The sequence below is a fragment of the Choloepus didactylus genome, chromosome 4 (genome assembly GCF_015220235.1).
Source record: "Choloepus didactylus isolate mChoDid1 chromosome 4, mChoDid1.pri, whole genome shotgun sequence".
Classification (NCBI taxonomy): Eukaryota; Metazoa; Chordata; class Mammalia; order Pilosa; family Megalonychidae; genus Choloepus; species Choloepus didactylus.
In genome coordinates, this window is record NC_051310.1 from 40,590,477 (window position 1) to 40,618,350 (window position 27,874).

General features: G+C 43.2%; 1 protein-coding gene across 6 annotated transcripts in view; it reads left to right on the top strand.

The window, feature by feature from the left end:
* SLC8A3 (solute carrier family 8 member A3) overlaps positions 1-27,874 on the top strand; it is a 169,483-nt gene that overhangs the window by 38,962 nt on the left and 102,647 nt on the right. The gene's annotated exons all lie outside the window — the stretch shown is intronic.

The window sequence follows — 27,874 nt, forward strand, 5'->3', positions numbered from 1 at the left end:
AAACCAGCAAGCTGTTGGAGTTGTTAGAGCTCGGATCAGCTCTGGGGTGTAGAAACAGACCACCTTCCCGGGACCTGTTGGGTTCTTTCCTGTGGGTGAGTGGTTCTTAGCCTGACTGCTCATTAGAATTACATGGGTAGCTTTAAAATATAGATGCCTGCATAACCCCTCCAGAGATTATGATTTAATTGGGCTGATGTGAGACCCAGGCATCAGTATATTTTAAAGACACCCCAGATGATTCTCATATGTGGCCACGATTGAGAACTACCTCTCTAGATTATCTACCTGCATTCTAGAGGTGCTCACAGGCCCATCACTTTGTGAGTAGATAGGCTTCTCGCAGTACTGAAGGGAGAGAATTCTGTGCCAGCCTCTGTAATCAGACACACCCGGACTTAAGACCCAGCATAACTACTTAGTAGCCATGCGGCCTTGGGCAAAATACTAAAATGCCTAAACTCCATATACTCCTTTTTTTAAAAATGGGGTCAATGATAGAACCTCCTCCTGGGATTATTGGGAGGTTTCCATGGACTAACCCAGCTCGTAGTAAGCACTCACACAGGTCCCTCAGCCTAGGCCCTCAAAATGTAAAGTTTCAGACCACAGGGAACAGCCAGAGGTAAGGCATTTAATGCTTCCAGGTCTGTGAGCAGTGCTCAGAAGTGGAGACTTGTCTCCAAAAGCTCTCATTTGGGGGACTTCGAGCTGCAGAAGGAAGAATGAGCTCCATAAGGTCTCCGGGGGGTAGCTGGGAACAGAATAAGGCCCAGGAAAACACTTGAATGTCAATCACATCTGTGCTCAGTAATAAAATAATGAAATGAGTATGTCCCCATAGACCAGGCCATTTTTGGTAAGGCTAAGGCAGTGAGTTTATTTGCATCCCTTGAGGGGAAATCTCTAGAACTATGACTTCTTTTTTAAGGAAGCAGAAGAATCTAGACTGTATTTGTATATGCATTGACTGATGTCAAGACATAGGCCAGAGTCTAGACTTCACAGGAAAAAGTTCAAATAAGAGAAAGCACAAAAGAGCCCTCCACCAAAATACTAATGTTCAGATGCCTGCTTTTGAGTTAAGTCTCCTGGAGAGTAGGTTTCACTAATGAATGAACAGATTTCTCTCCAGTCCAGTCATCAAAAGGCAATCTCTGAACTTAAGTGTGATTCGCAAGCGAAGACCCAATGTCATTCCTGTGTTTGCCTTTGAGAAAAATCAGCCAGCCTATGGTTAAATTACATGTATTTTGGTCCATGTATCAGGATTAGTGGGACCACAAATTCAGTCTAAAACTAGATCTAGCAAAGAATTACCAAACCACTTTATTTTACATAAATTTGTGAATAGTATGGAAGTTAAACCATCGTTTCATAGAGCCCTGTGGTCCAATGAAGGATTCTTCAGATGAACTAATGACCTTCTGTCCTACTTCCCTCACCCTCCCCACTCCACTTTTACATAAATCTGGATGATCATAGTCTGGGTTTCTGAAGGTACAGGGTTTCTTTTTTGAGCTCTGCAAGGACAGGGTACAGCGTCTCCCATGAGAACCCAGCACAGATTGTCTCGGAGAGACTGGAAGCCTGTCTGATCATTGCAGTAATAGGAATCCGTTGAAATGTCACCCTACACACCTGCCCTGCCTCTCTTGTGGTGTTTCTGAGTCAGCTGAACTTGTATTGCTGGCCCTTCTCTCTCCTGGCTCTCGCAGGGCTGCAGCGGCCATTAGGTGGCTAGGCTGGACTCTGTGGAGCTAGGTACTGATACCAGGACTCTGGTCACTGGTGAGAAGGAGGCCAGTGGGGCTACTTGGGATCCCAAGGTATGAGGTGGATCATTACTCCCTCTCTCCTAATCCATGCTCTCAGTCCGTCCTAGCATCTGGAGTTCAGCACATGGAGAGGAACAGGGAGGCAGTGGTCTGCAGGAGTTGAGAGCACTGGTGCAGACTCCTGTGAGACTTGTTGCAAGTTATTTTATTTCTTTAACACTCAGGTTTCCTCATCTGTCTGAGTGTAAATTACATGTATTTTGGTCCATATATCATGATTAATGGGACCACAAATTATATACACACACTTCAGAGGGCTTTGTAAGTATGCAGTGATAAAATGTATGTGCAACTGCTTCATCAGGGAGTCTGAACTAAGAAGGTATAACATGAAACAACTTTGTTTTCTACATTCAATGTCTCCAAAAGTCTTATGTTGAATTGCCCTTTCTCTCTGGGTAGCTGACATCTTTTTTCTTTTTCCCCCAGAATCCAAATGCTTTTAATGTTATGTAGTGTACAAGCTCCAACATTCCCTCATGTTTTAAACACTTCCTTTACCTATCTGACACCTAAAAAGGTATTTAGCATTTGAGTTTGCAAGTCTTTTCAACTCTCTTGAATGTAGTAACAACATCCTAAATAAATGCCGTACATTAGGATCACTAGAACAATAGTTAATTTCTTTTTTCCTACTGGCCTATAAGTTATTTGAGGGCAAAAGTTTTGTCTAGTGATCTTTAAACTCCCCACAGTGCCTAGCACTGACTAGGTCTTGCACACAGTAGGCTATCAGAAGAAATTAGTAAAGAGGAGAATTTTTCTTCAAAAACTCATTTCTAGGAATAGTTATACTTCTCAAAAGTAAGTGATTTGTTTCTTCCTTATGGATACTACTCTTCTATTAATTCCAAGGTGGTAGTTCAGGGGCTGACTTTAATGTTTGTTTGACCTACATAGTATGTTTTGTTTGACCAACATAGTATTGGCCCAAATAGTACTTTAAAACAGATTAGTGTCCAGTTTCTAAATATAGAGGCATTTCATATAAAAATCCATATTCATGGCTCCTCTCTCAATTGGAACAGTTGACAAGGCTGGGCCTTCATCCCCAGTTGGCCAAGATTAACTGGAGGTGGATGAAGAGTTGCTGCCCTCTTTCTCTGGGCAGGTGCTCTGAGTTCAGGTTTTTTGTGTGGCTCATTAGGCGGAACAGCATGGTGGGTGAGAGCAACAGCTCTAGACTCAGCCTACGGTACTTCGGTTTGCCTCCTGGCTCCACATTAGTAATAACTGTATGACCTCGGGGCTTGTGACTCAACTTCTCTTAGCCTCAGTTTCCTTGTCTTGGCCAGCGTCTCGCATTTCGGCAGGCGCTGATCTACAGTGGCACTATGGTCCACCTCCATCTTGATGATGCACCTGTCAGCCTGCTCCAAGCCACCTTCTGCCATGGGCCCTGCCTGAGCCTCCTTTGATGTCCCCCTGCTTCAGCCACCACTCATCACTCACACCAGAAGCCACCCGTTAGCTGATATCTCAATGACATCTTGGGCAGAACCCACAATTTCCTGGCAACTTTCAGCTACTAAAATTAAAGCACCAATCTCAAATCTAAGTTGACATTCTGCCGTCCAAGGTTAGCCAAGTTCATGACTCAAGGGACTTGAAGTCATATAGGGGATTTCAAGAGTGGTCTGGTGCTTTATTCCTCCTCCCCCACACTAAGTCCTTGGACTAGTGCTGGGTATGCATGGTCTGTCTCTGGGACATCTCCACCCTGCCCCCTTCTAGGCCCCAACTCCTCTGGTGTGTTGGGTCAGGGAGGAGGAATAGGAAAAATGTCTGGGGTTATCACTCACCCTGGCTTTCACCCTCTATGGACATGTTGGTTGTTTGGGAATGGTGTTCAGCTTTACCACAGCCCCTCAGTCACTGTGGACCCTCTCCTAGAGAGACCACCATATTTCTCTTAGGCCAGGTCCATTCCTCAACTCCTATCCATGTGGGACATGGCCTTGCTTGATCCAGCAGCTGCCTGGGCAGCCTCATGGCTTTCTCTCTACCCTCTAGCCTTTATCTTCTGCTTCATGGAGCCATGGGAACCTCTGGGTTCCCATTTTATACCTTCTGAGATCCATAGGTGACTGTGGTAAGGGAAGGGCACATTATACACTGTCCCTAATCACCTGGTAGGCTTGACTGCCCTGGCAAGCCACCTTCCAGGAAAGATGCAGCATGCATGAATTCACGTGTTCTCTTATGCCCCTAAACCCTTGGGATCTTGTAAGAACTCCCAACATCTGCTCTGCTTATTTTGATGGCAGCACCAAAGAGGGCACGCCAGTTCCAAACTGAGACTGAGATGCCAGTATCCCTTTCTTGGAGGCAACTCTAATCTTTCTTAACAGTTTTACTGCTGCCCCTTGCCTTGGCTTGGGAGGGGCAGGTGAGAGGAAGCACGCCTCTCCCTCATGGAAAGAAGGGAGAAATTGAAAAACTCCCCACTGGTCAACAACGCAGGCACTGCCCCCACACGCTTCTCTCCCTTCTTGTTTTATGGGCTGAGAAGGAGGGTTGCTGGAGAGATGTGTGGGGTTGACTGAACCAGTTCAGCTGCCTTTTACTGAGTCCTGAGGGAAGTGTGTGGATTCAGCTGTTGGCTCTTCTCTTTAATTCTGGGAGACTTAGGGCCTCTTTGCCTCAGCTTTGCTTTCCAGTTGCCAATGTTGGGACAGCAGGAAAAGTTCCACCCAACATCCTGTTAAATATGTACCAGGCTTAGCCGAGTGCCTGGCACTTGGAAGGTATTTTCTAAGTGGTAGCCAATGGAAGCCCTACTATCCTGTTTTCCTTTTTGCCTAACCTCCAAGGTGGCTAAGACCATTTGTTTGTTCCCACATAGCAAGATAAACAGAGTACCAAGACTGTGGTACTCTCTGCCTTGTGTCCTTATCCCACCTGAGAGTCCGGAAGGCAAAGCCTGGATGCATTCGTTCCACAAGTGTTTATTGAAATCTGCTTTATGCAAAGCACTAGACCATGGAGGCCATCTTTTCTGAACTCCACATCAGGGCATGCAGTTGGATAAGCAGAGCTCCAAGTTGCTATCCACAGTTGGTGCGCAGGTGAGAAGTTAAAAGACAGGTAGTGATGGGAGGGGTTTGCACCAGGATTCAGTCTGCTTGGTCCAGATGAGGAGTGGGGTGAGCCGTGAGCCCAGAACTGGAAGAAACCTTTGGTCCAAAGAAGCAGCTGTCAGATCCAGCTGCTTGGAGTGCCTGGCAAGAAGCATGAATGGCCTCCCCCCCCTCCCTCCCTTCCTTCTTTCCTTCCAGTCAGCAAAGATGTCTTGAGTCCCCACTACGTGCCAAGCACTATTCTAGGTACAAAGAGCAATGAACAAAGTAGATACAATCCCTGCCCTTTGGGAGCTTATATTTTATTGATTGAAAGTCATTTTCTCAGGGGCCGCTCTCTTGTTATTTGAGAAACCTCAGGCTATTCTCCTCCAGTCTGGGGCTGATCCCTTCACAGTCATTCAGGACATCAGGAGGCTCTGCCAGCCACCCATGCCCTCAAGGTCAGGGGCTGCAGTCACTGGCAGTGTGAGCAGGACCACTGCCACCCCTGCTACCTCCCCTTTCCTGGAAAAATGATCTGAAGGAACATCTGCCATCTATTTCCCCTCCCTGAGGGTCACCAAGAAAGGTGTCTGGAGGGGATTGAGAGGAGTGATGGATTGTGGCACTGCAAAAGTGAATCATTGCCCAACATGGAAACGAGGAAACTTGCTTAAAGGACAGGCCCTGCTAACTCATTCATCATTCTTTCATGCAGAGGTGAATTAAAGATCCCATTTTTCACAGAGTCAAATTAACAAGGTGCTGGAAAATTTCCCAATTGGAAAAAAAAAAAAAAGTTACCACCAGCTCCAAATCAGGCTGGTGGGCTGTTTTTTGCAGCAGATCATTGTATTTGGCATCTATCCCTGAAAAGGGGGTGAAGGCATGGAGTTCATACTGGAAAGTCATCCATCTCTGAGTAGGTGGTACAAATAAACATCTTGTGTTTTCAGAGCCAGAAATCACAGTTGTGCCTCAATACCAACTACCTCAATAACTACAAAGCTGAATTTTCATAAATTATGAGTTAGGAAATTGTTGCTCATTTTGCAAATTGGTTTACCTCAGGATTCTTTTGAAGAGACCAGCTTCTCTGTACTTTAAAAATATGACTTGATTTATTAAAACTTGATATATATAAACAGATTTTCAGGATATTATCAGCATAAACTGGTAGAGAAAGCAAGCATTTTAAGTCTTACAGGCCTTGTTTCAAATTCTAATTCTGACTCCAAGAAGCTGTGTTATCACCTACGTTGATGAACTCTTCTGTGCTCTTAGGGTTATAAAACTGGCATGTAGACGGTGCTCCAAAACTGTTAGTTTCTTTCCTTCAATAAAAGGGAGCATAGCAGGACAAGCCTTAAATATAGTATTCATTCTTTCATTCATCCACTCACTCAAAACCTATTTATTGAGTACTTTCTATGTCCCAAGTGTTGTGTGAAGTGCCAAGGACATATTGGCTCTTTCAGGACTGTGACCTTGAGCTGAGCTTAGAGCAACAATCCCATTTTATGGTTCATGCCCTTGTGCATCTTATATTCTAATGGAAGAGCAAAGTAAACAAATAGCTAAAAAAAATTAAACACTTTTAGGTGGAGATGGGTACTGTGAAGGAAATATACAGAATACTTTGAACCTGTGTAGGTAGGTAAGGTGGACTGGAAAGACCTCTAAGGTGGTGACATTTAAAGCAAAACCAAAAGGATAAAAAGATGCCAATTACATGAAGAGCTAGTAGAACAATGTTCTATGGAAAAGGAGAGAACATGAAAAGGACCTAATGGGGGATATTGACTGATTGTGTTCTAGAACCTGAATTAAAAGCCAGTGTGGCTGGAGTAAGGGCGAGAGAGCATAAAAGATCTAGGCAGACACCTCATCACACAGGTACTTAGAAGGCATGGTAAGGAGTTTGAACTATATTCTAAATGCAAGTCCTGAATTATCTTATGCTAGATGTGATTTATGTTTTAAAGGCTTGCCCCTTCTGCTCTGTGAGGGTGGACTTAGGGAGGTGAGGAAAGAAGCTGGTGACTAGCAAATGACTATAAAGGGCTGGTCCAGGTGAGAGATGATGAGATGATGGCAGGGACTAAAGTGATAGCAGTGGAGATGAGAGCAGTGGATGGCATTTAGATATCTTTTGTAGGAAGAATGGACAGCAATGCTTATGGATTGGATGTGGGATGAGGAAAAGAGAGGACTCAGGGATAGTGTCTGGGCTTTTTACCTTAATAGCGAGAGGATGATTGTGCCTTTTACCTTGTTGGGGTAGGCTCGGAATGGCTCAGATGTGGGGCTGGGAGTAGGATGGATGGGGAATCAAGGAATGGGAAAAATGAGATGAAAATTCGAAAGAACTTCCTTTCCCCAAAATCACCACCATCTTGCTTTAGTCTGAAATATCGTTAAGTCAAAACCATCCCTTTGGTGGAAAGTTTAATCCCCTGTGAAAATACAAATATTCCTGGGAGAGGAAACAACCAGACCCAGTGACACATAAGCACCTTTCCCCAAAGCAGCTATTCGTATGGAGATGAGACACAGCAGCAAACAAGACACCAGAAAGAACATGCTCAGGAAAAGAAAGAACAATGAAGGCCCAAGGCAAAGTGTCCTGACTCCACAGTTTTTCCTTAGACTGGCTGTGTGCATGTACATGCTCAATTTAATTCCATCTCAGTACTGAGGCAGGACCAGGGCTAAAGAGCAACTAGCCAAAAGTGCCAGCATAATGGGATTAGGAAGTAGCAAGTTCCCCCTCATAAGGACCAGCTGGAAAGGAGGACAGAGGGGAACTCAAGTGATGGGGGTGTTGTGAGAGAAACACATAAAACTGAGGAACAGGGCTTGGAGCAAAATGTGGGCTAAAAGATAAACTTTTAAAAGAAAAACACTCTCTAAGCTTGACCCACCATCACCATGGTTTTCTCTTGTCTTGGTTGTTTTTGATACCCCACCTTCTTCTATATTCTAATAACAGCTCTTCCAAGCCCCAGATTTTCACTTCTACCAGAGCTTGGGTTTTTTCACAGCCTCCCTTGCAGCTATTTCTTTGCTTTTGTTTGAATTCCCATTGGGTAACTGAATTTGGGCATTTGGGATGATGACCATCAAGGATGGCATCCTGGTTTTGGTAACTGTCTTAGTGAGACCCCACTGGTCTCTTCCCCACGTGTGGATGTGCTGTTGCTTCATCCTGGGTTCTCCCTCCCATGCATGGACTTGGCCAACACACATGCTCAGTATCCACAACCCTCCAGCCTCACTGCACCTTGTTCTGCATAGGATATTACCACCCAAGAGTGCATTCGGGCATTTTCCTGTGCCAGAAGGGGTTTCTAGCTCTCCTGTAGCATTTTAAGGCTGAGATAGTGAAGGAGAGGGTGGCCGCCGTGGTCTACCATCTTTCAATCAGCATCAGGACCAGTGGCCGAGCCTGCTGAGCAGAGGTTATTCTGCCTTGGCTAGGACTACTAGAGAGTTTTAAGTAGCATTTGCATCCTGTTTTGTTGTTACTCTTTTTTCCTTCAGGGTCTCATTATTTGGCTTGAACAAATGGTAAAGGCCATTCCATTAAAGGTACTAAGCCAAGCTTGCCTTGGTTTTATTGCCATGCTACCCTGGAAGGAAACCCCCTCTCCCTTGAATAACTTCAAGAGACATTCTGTTTGGTTTGGGAGACAGGAGGAGGGGACTGTTGCTGAAGGAAGGAGAGATTACCTAACTAATGTTTTTCTTGGTTTTTATTGAGTGTCAACCTAGCAGTAAACTAGAATCAGAAGACAACAGTCAGTGATAAGCAGAGACGCTGAGGATGTTGCTAGAGGCAGGCAGCAGAGAGAGGTAAATTGCTGGCTGGCCCTAAAAAAGGGATTTGAAGGTCTCCTCTTTCATGTAGTGAATCCCCGGATGCCTGAGGGTGGGTTATGATTGCCTGATCTCCTGCACCCATTGTCTCAGCTCACCCCCCCTTGGGACTGACAAACAGCACACATTTGCTAACAGAGGGCAGGTATTCTGCAGCAAATCAGAGTTGAATTTATCTGGTTAATCTAAATACCCCTCTTTGAATGCCAGATTACCAGGATCATTGCCTCAAAAGGCTACCCTGAGATGAGATTGGAGAATGGGACAAAGGGCTTCCTGTTTCTCCCACATTTGCCTTCTGAGCTACTTATTGCAGCACTTCCAAGCAGCCAGAGCCCTACTTGCTGGCCCACACTGCACATATATAATCATGTTTCCGTGGCTGGAAGTCTGAACACCTCAATTCTAGGCCCCACTTGGTGCGGACTCCCTGTGTACTTGGTAAGCAGATTCTTTCTTCTGTAAAATGAACAGGCTGTTCTATAACTTCTTTTTAGCCCAAATATACTAGTATTCCTACTAATAAACACAAATACCATATAGTGCATACTGTGGGTTTCCAAATATCACTGTGAAGCCTGCACAGCATTTCCTGACTTTGTTACTTTTTCTGATGGAAATTTTTCATTTCTCACTCCCATTCCAATCCAGCAAGAAATGATCACAAGAAAGGATACTCGCCAAAAGAGGACAGGCTAATTAATTCATTTTCAATTCATTTCAACAGAACAGATGTCATGGAAAGAGGCAGGGATTCAGGTTCTAGCTCCAGCTCTGCCATTAGCTACAGTGTGTAACCTTCTATCCATCAGTCATTCTGGTCTTCAGCTGCTTCCTTTGCAGGATGAAGGGGTAACCTGGGTGATCTCTAATCACTCCCCGCCACAGATAGAAATTTGCTCCTTTAGGAACTTTCCCCTTCACTCAGGCTTAATGCCTGGGTGTGTCCCGTCTTCTATTTAAAGACAGCCCTTCCTCCCACCCTGTTTTTTCATCTTATTTCTTCACTTCTGAACTACCACCACCATCTCCCAGGTTTACTTTCTGATGCCCTGAACTTCAACCTGACTTTCACATACACACACGGTGCCTTGCTAAACAGTTACAGACTAACACGCTCTGTAGTAGATACATTTCTCTTCATCAAGTGCAATGATCTAAGAAACTCATAGTTTACTTCCAGTTTCAGCAAGAGATATCAGAAGCACTTAAGTTACAGGCCTTGGGCCAATGTCAGAATTTTTCCTGTGTTCATCACTTCTGTTCGGCTGTGTTTTTTTTTTATTCAGTTTTATTGAGATATATTCACATACAATACAGTCATCCATGGTGTACAATCAACTGTTCATAGTGCTGTCATATAGTTGTGCATTCATCACCCCAATCTATTTTTGAACATTTTCCTTACACCAGGAAGAATCAGACTAAGAATAAAAAATAAAAATAAAAAAGAACACTCAAATTATCCCTCCCATCCCACCCTATTTTTCATTTAGTTTTTGTCCCCATTTATCTACTCATCCATCCATACACTGGTAAAGGGAGTGAGATCCACAGGTTTTCACAATCACACTGTCACCCCTTGTAAGCTACATTGTCATACAATCATCTTCAAGAGTCAAGGCTACTGGGTTGGAGTTTAGTAGTTTCAGGTATTTACTTCTAGCTATTCCAATGCATTAAAACCTAAAAAGTGTTATCTATGTAGTGTGTAAGAATGTCCACCAGAGTGACCTCTCGATTCCATTTGAAATCTCTCAGCCACTGAAGCTTTATTTCATTTCATTTCGCATCCCCCTTTTGACCAAGAAGATAGTCTAAATCCCACGATGCTGGGTCATTCATCCCCGGAAGTCATATCCTGTGCTGCCAGGGAGATTTACACCCCTGGGATTCAGGTCCCACATAGGGGGGATGGCAGTGAGATTACCTGCCAAAGCGTCTTAGAGAGAGAGAATCACATCTGAGCAACAAAGAGGCACTCAGGGAGACTCTTAGGTGCAATTATAAGCAGGTTTAGCCTCTCCTTTGCAGTAACAAGCTTCACAGGGGCAAGCCCCAAGACAGGGCTCAGCATGTCAAGCTGTCAGTCCCCAGTGTTTGTGAGAACATTAGCAACAATCCAGGTGAGGAAGTCCAACACCTCTGCATCATCCCCCAGCTCCTCAAGGGGGCCCCGAATATACATTTTTATTCTCCACCGAAATTACTTCGGGATGTATTGCTATTTCACTCTCACCTATACAGACCTACCATATCTCACTTCCTATTCAAAGTTCCATGTAATTGTGGTGTTTGAACAAACTGACTGTAGAAGTTATACTGTTTAGAAAATATAGATCCTACACCAAATAAACATTTCTTCCCTTGGTTTCACATGGAAGTTGATGTTTTAACACACAGTCAGTTCCAACCTTTACCCTTTGGCCTGATTTGCCCTAGTCTTAACCAGATCTGCTTCATTCATGTCTCTAATTGAAGTCTGGGCTCTTTTTCAGCTTTTTTTTCTTTTTTTTTTAAACAGTTGCTGTATGCATTAATACTGACATTCATATCTGGTGGGCTCTAACTCTGAGTTTCAGGTGTCACACAGATACCCAATGTTCCAGAGACCGATTAATCAGGTTATACACCAAGGGATCACATCTCAGAGTTTGGAGATAGCCATTACAATTCAGGAATATATTTGACTGCTGTAAGAACTTACAATTTAGGGAACATTACATTAATCATTTCCCTGTCCTCTAAGATTCAGTTCTGAGTTTACACATTGTAGTTAGTCCATATCAGTGAGCCATTATAGTGTTTGCCTTTGTTCTACCTATCTTTTAAAAAACTTTTCCTATGACCCTGTATTCTCCTCCAGATCTATTTATTGAGCATGTACTGTATGCCCTGTGAGCTAGCTTTTACTATATTCAGATGAAGAAACTAGCTCAGAGGTTAAATTGTCTACTCCAGGCCTCACAGGTATGTGGAATCTGAGATTCTAACCAAGCTCTGTCTGAATTCAAAGCATAGCAGAAGCTGCATCCTGTGCCTCCCCTCCTACATCATTGCATCTCCTTTCACTCTCTAATATCCAATTCTTATCCAAACTTCTCCACTGTCTCAGTGTCTCTGTTCCCCTACTTCCCTTTACTCTTTGTCCCTCTGCAGTCTTACTTCTGCTCTGAGGTCATCCAAAGCTTCTCTGCTGTATTTGACACTATTGATCACTTCCTTGAAGCTCCATGTTCCCATGTACTCTGAAAAAGAACATTCTCCTGGCTCCTCTCATTCTGTCTCTGTCTCTTTCACCGATAGTTTTATCTCCATCATAAATCATAAATGTTGGCGTGCCTCTTTGGTCCCCTGCTTCCTTGCCTTATGGTCTCCTTGATCTATTCCATTCACTCAACTTTAACCAGTACTTCTGTACTGACAACACCCAAATCTACATCTTCATTCATATATCCAATTCCCTGCTGGACAACTCTAGCTGATTGTCTCATAGTCACCTTGAACTCAACAAATCCAGTAATGTTCCCCATGGAACCGTCTCTTCCTCAATTGGCAATACCATCATTTACCTAGTTACTGGAACTAGTAACCTGGGATTCATTTGAGCCACCCCTTCCTTTGCTCTGATTCCAATCAAACCCCAAGTCCTTTCTCCTAGCAACTTTTTCTTACAGACATGTCTTAAATCCATCCTCTCCTTTCTATCTACCTATCGTTACCCTGTATCAGGCCTTCATCTCTATGCTTTGATTCGGAAATGACTTCCTAAATGATCTCTGTGTCTTTAGCCTTGTACCCCTTCAAGCCCGTCCTCCACATGGCTACCAAGATAAACATTTTTTCCTAAACTCTTTTGTGACTCCCCATTACCTACAGAACAAGATGCAAATTCCTCATCCTAGAGAACAATGCTCCCTGTGAACTGGTCCAGATCTACCCTGCCAACCTCATTTCTCACCATTCTACCTCATGCTTTATGCTTTGGAAGAATGTGAATATGGTTCCCTATTCATAACCCAGCTGTTCCTTCTTTCTGTGCTTTCATGCTGTTCCATTTGCCTTGAATGCCCTCCTCTCTCTCCTTGCCTGGAAACTCCTATGGACCCGGTAAAACTCAGCTTTGGGTCACCTCTCTAGGAAGCCTTCCCTGACACCACTCCAATAATCATACACATACATGCACATAGGCGCACACACACACGCACACACATGCACCACACTACATGACCCAAGTTGCCTTAAGTATTCTTTTTTGGTCTTTCCTAAAATAATTTGAACATTCTCCCACTCACATTACTTCATAACTATCTGCTTATGTGACTTTCATCCCTATCAGACTGTGAGAATGATGACTCATTCACTCCCAGTGCCTGGCGCAAGGCATGGAACACAGCAGGCACTAAACAAATACTTAAAGGATAAATGAGTGAATGCACTAGGTACAGAACATATCTTTGATTTAGGTATCCAGACATAGTTTCCTATCCCTTTCTCTTTTCCTAACCTGTATTCTTTCATTCTAATTAACCAAAACACTTGAGAAAATCTGACCTTTTGGGTTTTGAGAGCCAGAGAAGAGTCTTCTAGAACACCTTAGGGAATGGGAAAATATACCAACTATTTTATAGTCTATGTAAGTAATTTTTCTGGATCTTAGGGTTCCTTGAATTCATTTATGCACAGATGAGACCCTCCTAGGAAACAGTTTTTTCAAGGTGAAATTAACCAAGGGGCAGAGGTAATAATAATAGCAACAACAACAACAATATTGACAATCTTTATATATAGTGGTTATCATGTGCGAGGCGTTCTAAGCATGTTGCATATATTTACTTGTTTAATCCTCAGAGCAACCCAATGAATGAGGACCCTTTACTCTCTCATTTTACAGATGAGGGAACTGAGGCACAGAGAGGCTATGTAACTTGCCTAAGGAAACATAACCAGTAATGTTATGCATAGATATTTAAGCATTTATATAGCAAAAAATGCTGATGAGATCAATTCCACAAGCTGGGTTCTTATGAGTCAATTAGCTTACTTCATTCAGAACCTCATTACATCTTGAGAAGAAATGAAGAGAAGGAGAAAGAAAGAGCTGATAGTTTTTCGAGTATCTATTTGTGTCAGGAACTGCTTTAGGTAGTTTTCTAGATTGTCTTATTTGATTGTCACAGCAACCTGACAAAATAGATATTCTCGTTTCACGGATGGAGAAGCTGAGAGGTTCAGAGAGGCCAGGTGGTGGCATGTCCAAGATTGCATAGTAGGTGGCAGAGCTAGGGCATCTCCTCCACCAAGTCAGGTCTCAAGAAAGGCAGGGCTGATGCACGGGCACACTACCCAGTACCAGGAAACCCAATTCCAAGTTCAAGCCTTAGAGATGGTGTTTATATTGGTCAGGATAGGCTTGATTGCACTGCAGTAACAAGTAAACCTTGATTTCTCACTGGCTTAGCACAGTAAAGGCTTATTTCTTGTTCACAAGAATACGAGGCCCAATGCAGGTCACACTGCCTGCCTTCATCTCATGGCTACGTCCTCCGGAAGGCACGGCCTCTGGGCTCACCTCAGAGGGACAGAGAGAGAAGAGGAGTCACACAGACACTTAACTTCCTTGACCTTGGAATGACACGTTTCATTTTCATTTTATAGTCCATTGTCCAAAAGTGGTCACACAGCCCAATCCACCTGCAAGGGCAGCTGGGGAATGTAACAGAGGCCCTGGATAGTCAGGGAGCCCTCTCTCTGCCATGGTGCTTCGGTGGCATCTGCCTCTTACCCCCAAGGGTGGCCTGTTTACATATATTGTTTTGTTAAAGAAGTTGACGGATTGAGCTTGGAGATCTCCTGGTCCCCATTCACATCTTTCCAACACAGTCTTCAGAGCTCCCACCCCCTTTATAACAACCGATCCTGTGTGGAAGAGACACCAGGAATTTCTCGTCAGGCAAGTTAGCAGATGCCCTTTGTTTGAACCTGTGCCCTCTGGTCCTGGGACTTATGAAACTCTGCTTTATCCCTTTACCCTCCCAGGAGAGAAAACACACTGCTGCAAAACCCACCTAGCCATTTCTTCATTGCCCAAGAGGCAGAAAAGAGTAGTCCTGGAATTGGAGCAGGTTCAGCTTGGAAGAGGACTGGAGAGAGTACTCCAGTGGTCCTGACTCTACAGCCAATTCTGGACTCTGCAAGAGAGAGCATTCCTCTTTTTATTAAGGCATAGTGCCTTTTTCAAAATAATTTACAGCACACAGCCAGGCCTGCTGTGCAGCATTACAATTTATCATTAAAACTCTATCCCTCTTGCCAGAGTAAATGAGCCATTTACAGCTAGGGCACCAAGATGGACTGTTGTTATTTTTTCTGCCTTTGTATTATAAGTGTTCATGGCTCTTTGCATACACAGTCCTTGGGGATTCCCAGAGGAGTTGCCTTGCCATTCAGGTCAGTTAGCCAGAATTGAGGGTGGTTTCCTGGGTATAGGTATCACCCCTGCAGAGGACTTGAGGAAACCTGACCTGAGTTCCCCCAAAGTGGATGCTCAGAACTGGTGATCCTGAGAAGTATCACTTGTACCTGCATGTGCTACCACACATGTATACACACACAAGCTCACACGTGTACACACATGTGCATGCATAGGATACAAGCAAACACAGGGGGTCTCAGCCGTCTCCATTGCCAGCCATCATAATTGTTGTTTCTCTCTTAAGGATGGGAAAATGTAGATCAGCTTTGAGACAGGTGAACTACAGGTGAGTTGAGTATCATAAGGAAGATTATTAAATCCACTCGGAAATACATGCATAGACAGGCTCAGTAAGAGACATTCAGATATTTTAAAGGAGTGAAGCTTTCTATAACAGTCTTTCAGGTCTCAGAATCCTGGCCCCTGGTGCTAATCTGGATTGTCTGACCTAGATGAAACAGAAAACAGTAAAATAAAAAATCAAGTATTCATTAAGGCATGAGAGTGAGGAGATTTATTGGATCACTAGAGGAGGAAATAAATACTGCTTGTGAGTAACAAAGAATTTTTCCTTGAGGCCTGAGGTTAAAAGCTTTGTCTTGCTTACCTTTGTGTCCCACCCTCTTCTCGCTCACACACAACCCAGCACACTACCCAGCACAAGTATATAAAAGAGGCTTGATAAATAACCTAAAAGCTTTGATTCTGCCCTCAAGGGGATTACAGTTTAGTTTCACAAAAAGCACATGCTTTCCTGTCTCTGCCTTTTGAAGTCTGACTTAATCTTGCAAGGCCACTGGCCCAAATCCTTTCTTCTAAGTGAGGCCACTGAGTCAGTGCCAACCTCTCCCTCATCCTAACACAATCTAATTTACCTCAATGCCTAACTGTCTCCTACACTGGTCCATGAACTTCTGAGTTCTGGGAGCACATCTGATTTATCCTTCCACAAGTGCCTGGCACAGTACGTTGTATAAAATACTCAATAAATGCATTAAAACATGAATGAAGCTTATTAAATGTTCTGTTTTGTGAGTAACAAAACACAATGTCCTCTAAACTTTATTTTTCTTTTCTGTAAAATAAGGATCATCATCATCATAGTACCCATATTGGATTGTTGTAAGGAATAAGTGAGATAATGTATGTAAAGCTCTTAGCACGGGTACCTGGCTCACAGTGATAGTACCTACCACTGTAATGGTAATTTCTAGGGGAACTTTTCTTCACATTATATATCCCTCCTTTACTCAACATCCAGGAGTTGGGATCAGAACGGTCAGATCCTGGGACACCATGTTTTCTCTGGATACTTCTCCGGGAGTATAAATAAGGTTATTCTGTTTCACCCATGCTCTGTTGTACTCTCTTCCTTCACTCACAGGCATTGAGTGACTGAGTGTGGCCTTTCCAAGTTTGAAAAGAGTGTGATCTGAGATGGGTTTGAGAGTGGAAGGGAATGATATTTAGGCCTACCCTGTATAGGATAATATGCCTCCCCAAGGTCTGTCTAGCCTGGTTTACAGGAGGTATGCCATGGTATTTAAGCCCAGAGCCCAAGTCAGTAAGGAAACCCACTTCATACATTTAGCCACCTCCTACTATCAGCAACTACTATGTCCGTGACTACAACAGAGGCTAATTAACATGGTGATAACACTGACAAATGTCAAAGCATCCTATGTTCAGATGCCTTTTGTGTTCTGTAGAAGCTTTTAACCTGGTAGGAAAGGAAAACTTTTATATCCACGCCTATCGTGGAAAGCAGATGGTAAGAGAGAAAATAGAGGTAGAAGTACAATGGAAGGATAGAAGTGCTTTAACAGCCTGTGACCTAACCCATTCATTGACTGGAAAAAACATATTAAAAGGGTTTTGCTTTTGTATTGCTTTTTCTAACATCTTTTTTCATAGACTTAATAACCAGCTCATCAAATTAATTTTAAAAGTTTAAAAAGGCACAATTCTGAGAGAATGTGTGGGCTAGGGAACAGGGTACATGAAAGAAGTGGGTTTTGAAGAATTAGGGCTTTGTCAAAGGTGATATGGAAGGAAGGACCTTTTTGGTCAACAGAAGGAAGTGCAAGGTCTATAGAGGAAAGTGTGAGTAGTAAAATGTGGCTGGAGCAGGATATAGAGGGAAAGAACTACAGAGGACAGAACTGCAGAGTGTGACTGAATTATAGAGAACCTTGACTGCCATGCTGAAGAGTTTGGACATTACACTATAGTCAGTGACGTGACCTCAGCAGTTGTTGAGAAGGGAAATTACATGACAGTGTTTTAGATGTTAGTCTGGAAGAAATATGGTGGCTGGATAGGGGTGAATGGAAAGAATACAGAAAGAAGGTGACGAATTAGTAAATTGCCACAGTAAGGATGATTAAGGTCTGGATTGTATCCATTGAAATTGACAGGAAAAGATAGTAAAAAGGCATTCCATGGAGAGAACCAATAGATTTGGAGACTGAGTGGCACTATGGAAAGAAAATGAGAGGAAAAAGTCAAAGATGACTGCCCAATTTCAATCCCCCATGACAGAATGGATAGGATCATCATTAAGAAAGATGAAGAACCCAAAAGTGGGGAGCAAATTTGTGAGGTATTTGCACTCAATGATGAATTCCATTTAGGACATGCTGCTTTTGAGACAACAATGGGTCATCCATGTGAAAATGTTTCTAGGCAATTGGAAACATGGTCTCGGAGTTCAGGATAGGATCAGGGCAAAGCACACAAATTGGAGAATCACCAGAATGGAAGAGATTACACACTGGAGACATGGGGGTAAATGAGATCACCAATTTAGAGTGAAAAGAGAAGAGGGTGTCTTTTTTCCTCACGGTACCCTTTAGACTTGGGCATAAACTATCAGAGTGTCTTATAATGATCATGGGCAAGTCCCTTCTCTGATATCCTCATCTGTAAAATCAGGGGTTGAACAGAATGGTCAATAGTCTTTGAAGCTGTGTTTGGAGAGAATGTAACAAATGGGCTGCTAACAGGAGAAGACATTCTGAGGTGGAACTAAGCTAAGTAAGTCCAGTACAAGGAGGACACTTCCTAGCATTGGTCCCAGGCGGGACTCAGCTTAACCCACTGCTGTCACCATCACCAGCCCTCAGCTACGACTGCTCACACTTACAGAAGGAGAAACAGAATTGAGAGTTATCCCTTTGGAGACGGCCAGAGAACACTGGTCTACAAGGCTTTCAACAAAGCACTAAAATGCCTGGACAGGTTTGAACAGCCTACCTGCTTGGCACACAGTGCTCAGACATCTGACCTTTACCAAAGTCCACACTCACTGTATCTTCTATGGGCCTAGTCTCTGGGTCATCCAGACCCTTTTTGCAAAAAATATAACCTTTGGTTCTCAGTTGGTGGTGTCTCGGGTACAACTTACCTTCTTCCTCCACCAACCCCCAATCCTTTCTGCCTCTTTCTTATCTAATTTGCATGTAAATTACTTAAGCATGAATTTGGAAGCCGTTACTGGGAGAATGGAAGGCAGAGCTGACACGGAAGGGTGGAAGATGTTTTTTACTCAGTAATTAGGGGGGCAAGGATTGGTCATGGCTTGAATAAACTTGATTGTAGACTTGGGATGATACCAACACTCCGAGGTGAGAGAGCTGACCTGGGAATGACACAAGGAACACGGATCTTGCCCTTTTCTGGGAGCACCCTGGATGCTGTTACTGTCAGAGCTCTGTATTTATTCTAAACTGTTTTGTTTATGTTGATTTTCTTTCCCCATTTAGATTCTAAGCTCCTTAGAACATTATTTTGTGTTTCTTTGTATTCTCCACACAGCTCCCTTGCATAATTCTAAGCAATAGTAAGGATTCAATAAGACCCTGAATTCAGGCGGCTTCAAACTTTCTACTTAGAAGGGGCCTTAGAAGCAACAATTTGATTGGAAGAAGGGAAGTTTAGGGATTTGTCTTAAAATACATTTCAAAAATATGAGAAAATAACATTTGTGCATATCTGGAATAAGTGGGGCTTAGTGGCCCCTCAAGCTATGTGTTATTACCATTAATCAATCAGTTGATTGATTGATTTGAGAAACAGTGTTTGCAATGGTTAGAGCAAGCTGAAAAAGAAAAATCAAGAAAAGAACAAACATTAGGCTTTCCATTTCTTCTAATTCTGGGAGCATCTGATGAAGACCTTTAAATCCCTCAACGTAAGTGCTGGACTCTGCTGTTGGAGAAACTCTTTAGGAAATGGAGTAGAAATTGTTAGGACATGAATGCACCTCAGAGATAATACAGTAGAACCACTTTATTTTCTAAAAGGTGAAATGGAGACACAGAGAAGTAAAGTGATTTTTTTCCTAATTAAACAACTTTTTTGTAAAACCAGGACTCCTGATATCAACTACCCTTTCCTCAAACCAGTGGTTCTTAGCCTTGGGGAGCTTTAAAACTGCTAATACTGGATCCATCCCAAACTAATTAAATCAGAACCTGTGGGGATGAGACCTAGACATCAGTATTTTTTTTCCAAACAAATACCCTATCAGGAGTTTTTAAAAGTTCCCCAGGGTTGATAACCACTGTTCTCCCCTATGGGGCCTCTGCTTTATTGTAGTTCAAAATGAGTTTAGAAAAATTTATGGATCAATTTAAAAATATTTACCGAGTGTGCAAGGCACTGTGTTAAATGACTGACTGTGGGTAAATTAGATTGGGGAGAGGCGGGCAGGGAAGGCAGGGTCATGGGCTAGATGAGCTTTCAAACTAATTGAAAATACAAGGACTAAGAAAGGAACACCACCCTCTTTTACCACCATCCGCCAACCCCATCCTTTTGCTAATGACAGATATTGATAATTGATTTTGCCACCCTTTTTCTCTGAGCCCAAATATAGTCTCATAAGTCTTCTCAATACAGGACTCTAGACAGACACCACACTTTGCTCTCTTGTCATCTGAGAAGAAATCTATTTGTCATTTTGGGCGGATCACATATGGCTGGAGCTGAATGACTGAGTAGAGGAATAACAAGAGTTAAAGCAAGAAATATAGGTTGGCAGAAGTTAGGGGAGGGTTTTTGTCTGCAGGCAGTGATTTTGTACTTTATTTTATATGCAATCAAGAGCCATTGAAGTTTTTGCACAATAGACTGTAAATAAGACTAACTTGGTTACTGTGAAGGACAAAGAGAGTTATGAGACCAGTTGGAAGGCTTTAGTTGAATCATCAGGGTATGAGGTGGCAAGGTTGAATGTGAGGATCCCCAGTGGGAATGAAGGAAAAGGGTGAATCTGAGACATGCGAAAGAGAAGAATTGATAGAGCATCATGATTGATTGCATGATGTGGTGAAGAAAGGAGAGAGAGAGATGTCAAATGACTACCAGGTTTTGGGACTGGATGAGTGAGGAAATAGCCACTAGATTTAGCAGAGAGATAATAAACTTGGGATGACAGGCATTTTAACCTTGGAGAAAAATTTCCCCAGAGACATCAGCATACCTGGGTTCAAATTCCTATTTTCACCATTTGTTTACTGACTGAAATGGAAAAGGAATAGGTGCAACTTTTAATTTGTCTCAGTTGTCTCATCTGTAAAATGGGGCTGTTATTAATAGTCATATCACAAAATGATTATGAGGATTAAATAAGATAAGCATGGCAGAGCTTTGTAAACAGTAACATACGGTGTGCAGCTGGTTAGTTACGGATTCTTCTTGCCCATCCGCCAGATCCTTGGAGGAATGCCAGGCCTGGAGATGGAAAATTGAAAATATTCTCAGTGGAAAAGATAATTAAAGTTAGGAAGTGGTTAAAACCTCTAACGTAGAACTCAAAAAGAGACAAAATGTTGGATAACACCACTTTTAAAAATATTTTTATTCTATTTCCATCATAAAAGAGAAATACCATTCCACATATTCTCCCATTATTAAAGACAACTGTTGTTATCATTTTATTGTATTTCTATCTTCTGTGCTCTTTGTTTTTAACCGGAGACTTATTTTTAAGGGAAAATAAGAAAAGGAGAGAGTGAATAAGACATTTTAAAAACCAGTTGAAATAATCCTAACCACAGAAGGTAGTCATAGGACATTTTTTTTAGAGAAATGGGGATAGAAATCATAGTCTCCTACAATTAGGAAAATCTTAAAGGTCAACTAGTTCAAACTTTTTTGTGTGTTTTTGCTAAGGCTACCTTCGTTAAATATGCATTATGGTCCAGGCCCTTGGCTAGGTGCTATACATGCAATATATCATGCAATACTCCCAGCAATCATCTGAGGTAGATTTTATTACTATCCATTTTACAGATAAGGAAACTGAGACCTAGAGGTTCGGTATCCTGACCAAGGTCGTGGAGTCAGAAAGAGGCAGAACCAAGCAAGGCCAGGTCTGTCTGATAATAGTGCTCATCCTTTTTACCGTGGTGCCATCTGAGCCTCTCCATTTTCCTTAGCACAGTAAAATTGGAGTTCTTCACAAAGGATTGGTGGGGGATGTGGCCCTCGGGTTGTGTCTGAGTCAGAAACATCTGGGAGTGGGCTGAGAAATGAGACTTGTGTAAAACAGAGCAGGAGAAAAACTGGGTCAGGAGACAAAAATCATTGTCAATCTTGTGTGCATGTGTTATGCAGAAGTGGGGACAATAAAGGATTCTAAAGTCACAAAGAAGAGACTTGTGACTACCCACTCTCTCCAATCAACCCCCCCCCAAATCTTTTCTGATTTATCTATCTTTCTGCTTATATCTCTAGTTTCTTCAGAAAAGGGGTGCTCAGCCATCTTGTCTCAATAGGAAAGGGACATGGCTGTAGTAGTGAAGATGAGGAAAACTCTCCTCCTCAGTGAGTTTGAGTCCTTAAACAGAAAAGCCTATCCCTTAATCCTGCAGAAGGAGCCTTGGGCCATCTCCCCTTGCCAGCTGGGCAATGCTCTGAAAAAAAAATGCCCTATGGCCAGAGGCTGGGGGACCACTCTCAGCCTCCACAGGCATCAGAAGAGCTACCTTTTCACAAACAGCCTTCCTGCTTCATTAGGAAGAAAGCCCTCGCCCCAGCTCTGCTCCAAGGCAGCCTCCTGAAGAGCATCCATGGCATTGCTGAGCTGTTCCCATGGCAACAGAGTAAGGGGCTTTTTGTTTTCCTCATAAGGTTGAATCCTTTCAACCAGAAGGTGGCTGTTGGCTCTTCCTCACAACCCTCCCTCCACCCCCACCCTTGTTTGGCTGCACAACTAGTTTTGCAGTTAAGGATTTTTAAACAAATGGAACAGGTATGATAAATGGAAACTGAGGCTGAAAGGGAAGGTTAACAAAACTGAGGCTTCAGGTAAAGGAGCAACTGGTCCAGAGGTTTCTCAGCAACTACATGTCAGAGTTGTGGATGTTAGACTTGATCAGAGCAAAACTTGTCAGAGCCTATAGGGAGATTATTAAGAGTGTCCCCAAGAAATGCAAGGAATCAGGGTGGCTTGTAGTGGGAAACACTCATCTGCCCCCTCTGTGGGGCATATATTGGGGATGTTTTTTCAGTTTTCCCTCCTTTTCCAAGGCCAGGACTCAAGATGACTGGCATAGAGAGGCTGGACCCGATCTCAGTTTCAGTTAAATGACCTTTAGTCTCTCTGGAACTTACTTCTATTTGTAAAATTAAAGGAATATGAGATAATAGACTCCTTTTCAGGTCTAAATGCGGCAGTTTTGAGACTCTTTTGAGATGTTGTCAGGTTGCAGAGTCTGAGCTGTTCTCGCACGAACAGCTTTCTTAGAGCCCTTGGCTTGTGAGGTGGTCCTTTCCCCCTTCCTCTCCTATTTTATATCAAGATAAGTGAAGCCTGAAAGTGGCCACATAGGCAGAGAACACTGCACAAAGACCACCTCCACCGTGTCTGACTCCAAATCCCCTCTAGACTGTGAGCATCTTGAAGCTGGGGATCATGTCTTCAAAATCTTGGTAACTCCAGCACCCAACACAGCACTCAGTAATTGTTATTGAATGAATGAACTATAAAACTGCAAGTCATTTGAGCTGAAAGGATCCTGTAAGATCCTTCATTCCCTCATTTTACAGATGATGACTGTGGCTTGGCCAAGGTCTTACAGCAAACTAAAGGCAGAGGGAGGACCAGAACCTGGCTGTCTCATTCCCCCCTGCTGCCACTGTTCCTGCAACATTTCTAATTCTTCCACCATTCTCTTAAGGGATTTTATGGGAGTGTGCTGCTGGTGATGAAATAATTTAGAATCCTCTTACCACTCATCAGGAAATCTCTGTCAGCCCCTGAGAAGGACAGAGCTAGCCTGGACTCCGCCTCTTTGTTCTCTGCTGTTTATTTAATACAGCAGAAGAAGGTAGGCCTTCGAATTTGAGAATTAGTAAGTGGGGGTGGTACAAATCCACTGCTTTCCCCTACATAGATACTGCAACACTTCATGTTTCTATTAAGAAACCTTTGTAAGAAACCTTGCTACGATCAAGCATCCCCAGGGATCCCAACCCATCAGATCTGTTCACCCTCAGAATCATAGATGTTACTCTGGGTAAACATCCAATTTTCCCCTTCATTTTCTCAACATATTCCCTATTTTGATAATAATAAACAAAAGTGTGTGAGTCAGGGTATTTCATGCTAACTGTTATAACAAATTTCATTGGCTTACATAGTAAAAGTTTATTTCTTACTCATAGATCAAGCAGTTTTCCAAGCGACAAATCAAGGATGCAGGTTGCTTCCATCTTGTGGATCCCAATTTGGAAAATACAGTTGCTGTGGCCTAACCCAGTCAATAGATGAGGGAAGACAGCAAGCCTGTTATTTAACCACCTGGCCCAGCAGTAATGGGCGTCTATGTATACTCCTCTGGTGATACTTACACTCTTCTGGTGACAGCTCAGTCACATAGCCCTACCTAGATACAAGGGGAGCTGGGAAGTGTAGATCCTGACTGATCATCGACTTCCCAGCAACAACTCTACACTATGGAAAAGGAGCGTGAATCTTTATTGGTCTCTGCCACAAATAGGTAACATTTGTACAACACTTACTTACCAGGCAATGTGATAAATGTTATTTCATTTAATCTTTACAACAACCCTATGAGGTTCTTATCATCTCCAATTCTCAGATGAGGAAACTGATTGTAGAGAGGTAACATAACTAATTCAAGGTTATATAAGAAGTAGGTGGCTAATCCAAAATGCAAGCTGCAACTCCAGAGCCCAGGCTCCCAACTGCTACATTCTACCATTTTGAGCTTCTGGCCTAAGAAACTGTTATCAGTCACTAGGTAGCCTTGGGAGGTTTTCAGCAATTTACTTTTCCATTTGGGATCTTGGTTTTATCCTCTAAAATGAATGTGTTAAACTGGATGACATCTGTGATAGTCCTGTAGCTGGGACATCTGTGATTCTGAGGGTGAACAGATCTGATGGGTTGGGATCCCTGGGGATGCTTGATCATAGCAAGACCCTTCCAAAGGTTTCTTAATAGAAACATGAAGTGTCGCAGTATCTATGTAGGGGAAAGCAGTCAAATTATTCCCACTTACCTAATAAAAAAATCAATGTACAGGACAAAAAGGAGTGTGCTTTCCCCCTAAGGCTTCAGAATGAGTTGGAGATAGCCCAGGAGACAGGACTCTGTCTAATGCTCTTGCCACTAGAGTGGGAAGGGGGAAAAAGCATTGCTTCTGTACCCAAATTCTGGTTTCCAGAAAGGAAAAGCTATCCCATGGGAATAAGCCATTCCCAACAAAAAAATACTTGCACTTGAATAAAAGAGTGGATCTGCAGGGTTTTAAGGATCGGTATCCTATAGGTCACCAGATCCCTGCATTGACATGCTCCTAAGGGTTCAAGATCTAGGAACCACCCAGCATTCCTTCTCCTTGGAGATTTCAGATGGCACTAGAGTGAGCTCCAAACTAAGCCATTCTTGTTCCAAATCTTTAATGAAAGGACAATCCTCAAATAGCCTTTGCCGTTAAAGTAGTATTTCACTATGTAAAGAGGAGACCAGGTGTGCATGTGTGTGTATGTCCACACCCATAAGTCCTTTCTACCTGTGTCCTCTTCATGCCTCCATTCAGAGCATCCCAAGCCTCAACACAGGTTCCTCTCTAGATTCCCAAACTTGGGGAATATGAGTTCCAAGGTCCTCTTATAATATCATTTGGAGGCTTTGTACTGTGACAAGCTAGACAGGTGGCTAAGAAAAACAGAAAGAGCATGACCAAGATCGCTCATCTTATGTGGGGATATATACATGCATCAGCAAAGGCATCTCTTCTTGGGAATGAATGATCCTCATAGAAGCAGAATGCACCCCCACCCTGCCCCTCACAAGAAGCCAGGGAGGAGAAATAAAGACTTGAGTCTATTCTTTACCATGTGACCAGAGCTGAGAAGACCAAGTCCCAAGCAGAGAAGATCCCATCAGAAGACCCCTGAGCCTATTTGGTTAGGGCCATGTGAAGTAAATGGTTCTTGTTCATGCTTTATGGAGAATAAGATAAGAATGTGAAGTCAGAAGGTGAGTGGAAAGAAAGTGGGAAGCATGGAGCTTTTGGAATCTGCCTGTTGTAGCCCAGCCTAGGGAGGAATATTGGGCAATTTTCTGGAGAATGACTAATTCTGTTGTCTTCCCTATGACTCCTCCAGCTTAAAGGGTAGAGTATATGCAGGGACTCAGATATTTTGTTGGCTTGGAGAAACTTCTCTTTAATATATGCAGGAGGTCTAGTTTTACGTAATTAAGAGCAACCTAAGGGAGCTGATAGCTGCTGTTCCAGGTCAGGTTCCCCAGAAATCAGACTCTGAAACAAAGATGTACATGAAGGATGTTTAATGGGGACAGCTCTAAGGCTCTTTGCCTACACAGGAGACACTGGACTGTGAGCAGTCACAAAGGTCTCCATAGATCCTGGTCCACAAGGAGCTCTAGAGCACCAAGGCCCTAAAGAGACATCCCAAATTGGGGAAAGGGGTCAGACCAGTCACTGGACATGCCCCCCTCCCCACCTACCCCAGGAGGGGCAAGATCTTAGGTAAGTTTGCTCTCTTTAGCCAGGGCACTCTGAGGAAGACAGCTCAGCTGCATTGGTTGCCAACACTCTCAGCAGCTGGAGGAATGAGTGCTTCAGTCCTGAAGGGGGAATCTGGGTGGCTCATCTCTCAGCACCCATCAGAAATAAGCGAGGAGCCGCCAGAGCCACCTGGAGGACAGGGCTCATTTCTTTATCAAGCTATGTGGCTGAAGGTATTTGGTGAGACATCCTAATTTGCTGCTAAGGAGAATTCACCAAACCAGATTGACTTATTTGTATTGAAAAATTTGAGAATCATGCTAAGATTTGTTGAATATTCTGTTCAGATGAAATTTACCTATTGGTATGCTTATGGTACCATCACTAAAAATTCCATAAGAGGAATTAAATCAAAATGCAATTTTTTCCTCTCTTGGATTTGTTTTCAAGGCAGAAGTTTGCTTGGTGCCCCTTCTGGATCAGGTATGAAAGTGCTGGCTTTCTCTTTAAAGTGACCCTGCCAGAAAGGATGGCTGGAATTTCCCTTTCACAAGAAAAGGAGGACTTGGTGGAAATGATTTGTTTTAAGAGTCACAGATAAAGGCACACTGCAGCTTTCTTTCTCAGTCCAGTCCCTGCAAATCCAGTTATGCACACTTGCCTGTGTACCCAAGAATCAGTGATATAATGGGTGATGTGTCTGTTCACCTGTAGAGACCAAGGTCAGCTGGTCTTCATGGAAAGATGACCCACACATGGCTCCTAACCAACTTCCACTGCATCTGGGAAGCGCCACACTTCCTAGAGTCAAAGCTCTCAACCTGTACTTCCTGCAGGGCTCCACAGATCCTTCCTATTCCATCCTGAACACACACACACACACACACACACACACACACATCATGGTGCTCTCAATGCTTACCATTTAGCTAACATGCACCAAATGCTGTGTGGCATCTGATTCTACCCCTGGCTTATTTTGGGGAGGTTGGAGGAGGGTCCAGAAGACCCAAATATCATAGTATAACCCCCAACTGCAATAACCAGTCTATATTCAAAGTTCCAAACTCTGTGATTCCCTCTTTGATATTTCAGTCCTACCCCTTCTGGGGAACCCTGCCTCCCTTTCTTCTCACCGTCCCCTGGTGCAAAATAAACAGGCCCAGGCATTCTTTTAGAAACTTTGGTCTGACATGGGAAGGTGCCTGACATATGCTTTGTTAAAAGGGTGGCAGGAAAGAGGTCAGGTAAATGTGTTTTCAGGTAGTGGAGGACCCCTGCTTTTTCCCTTTTAGCTATAGAAAAGAAGATCTTTATAGACTTATACAACCTGAGCACTAGAATTGCCTTAGACATCCCCTGGTTCAACCCCCTCATTTTGCAGATCTGTGGCCTGAAGAAGTCAGGCAACTTGCCCTAGTTCACAGAGTTGCTAAGTGAAAGAGCCAGGAGTAAAATTCTTAGGCCCATTTGACCACCAGGCTTGTGCATAGCAATTAAGTCAAACTCATCTCTCCATTTACTGCCACCTAATATTTCCCTATTCCGTCAGAGCACCCTTTCCCTCTTTTGGCTGGAGTTCCCAACTACTTCTCTTCCAGTCTCCTTCTT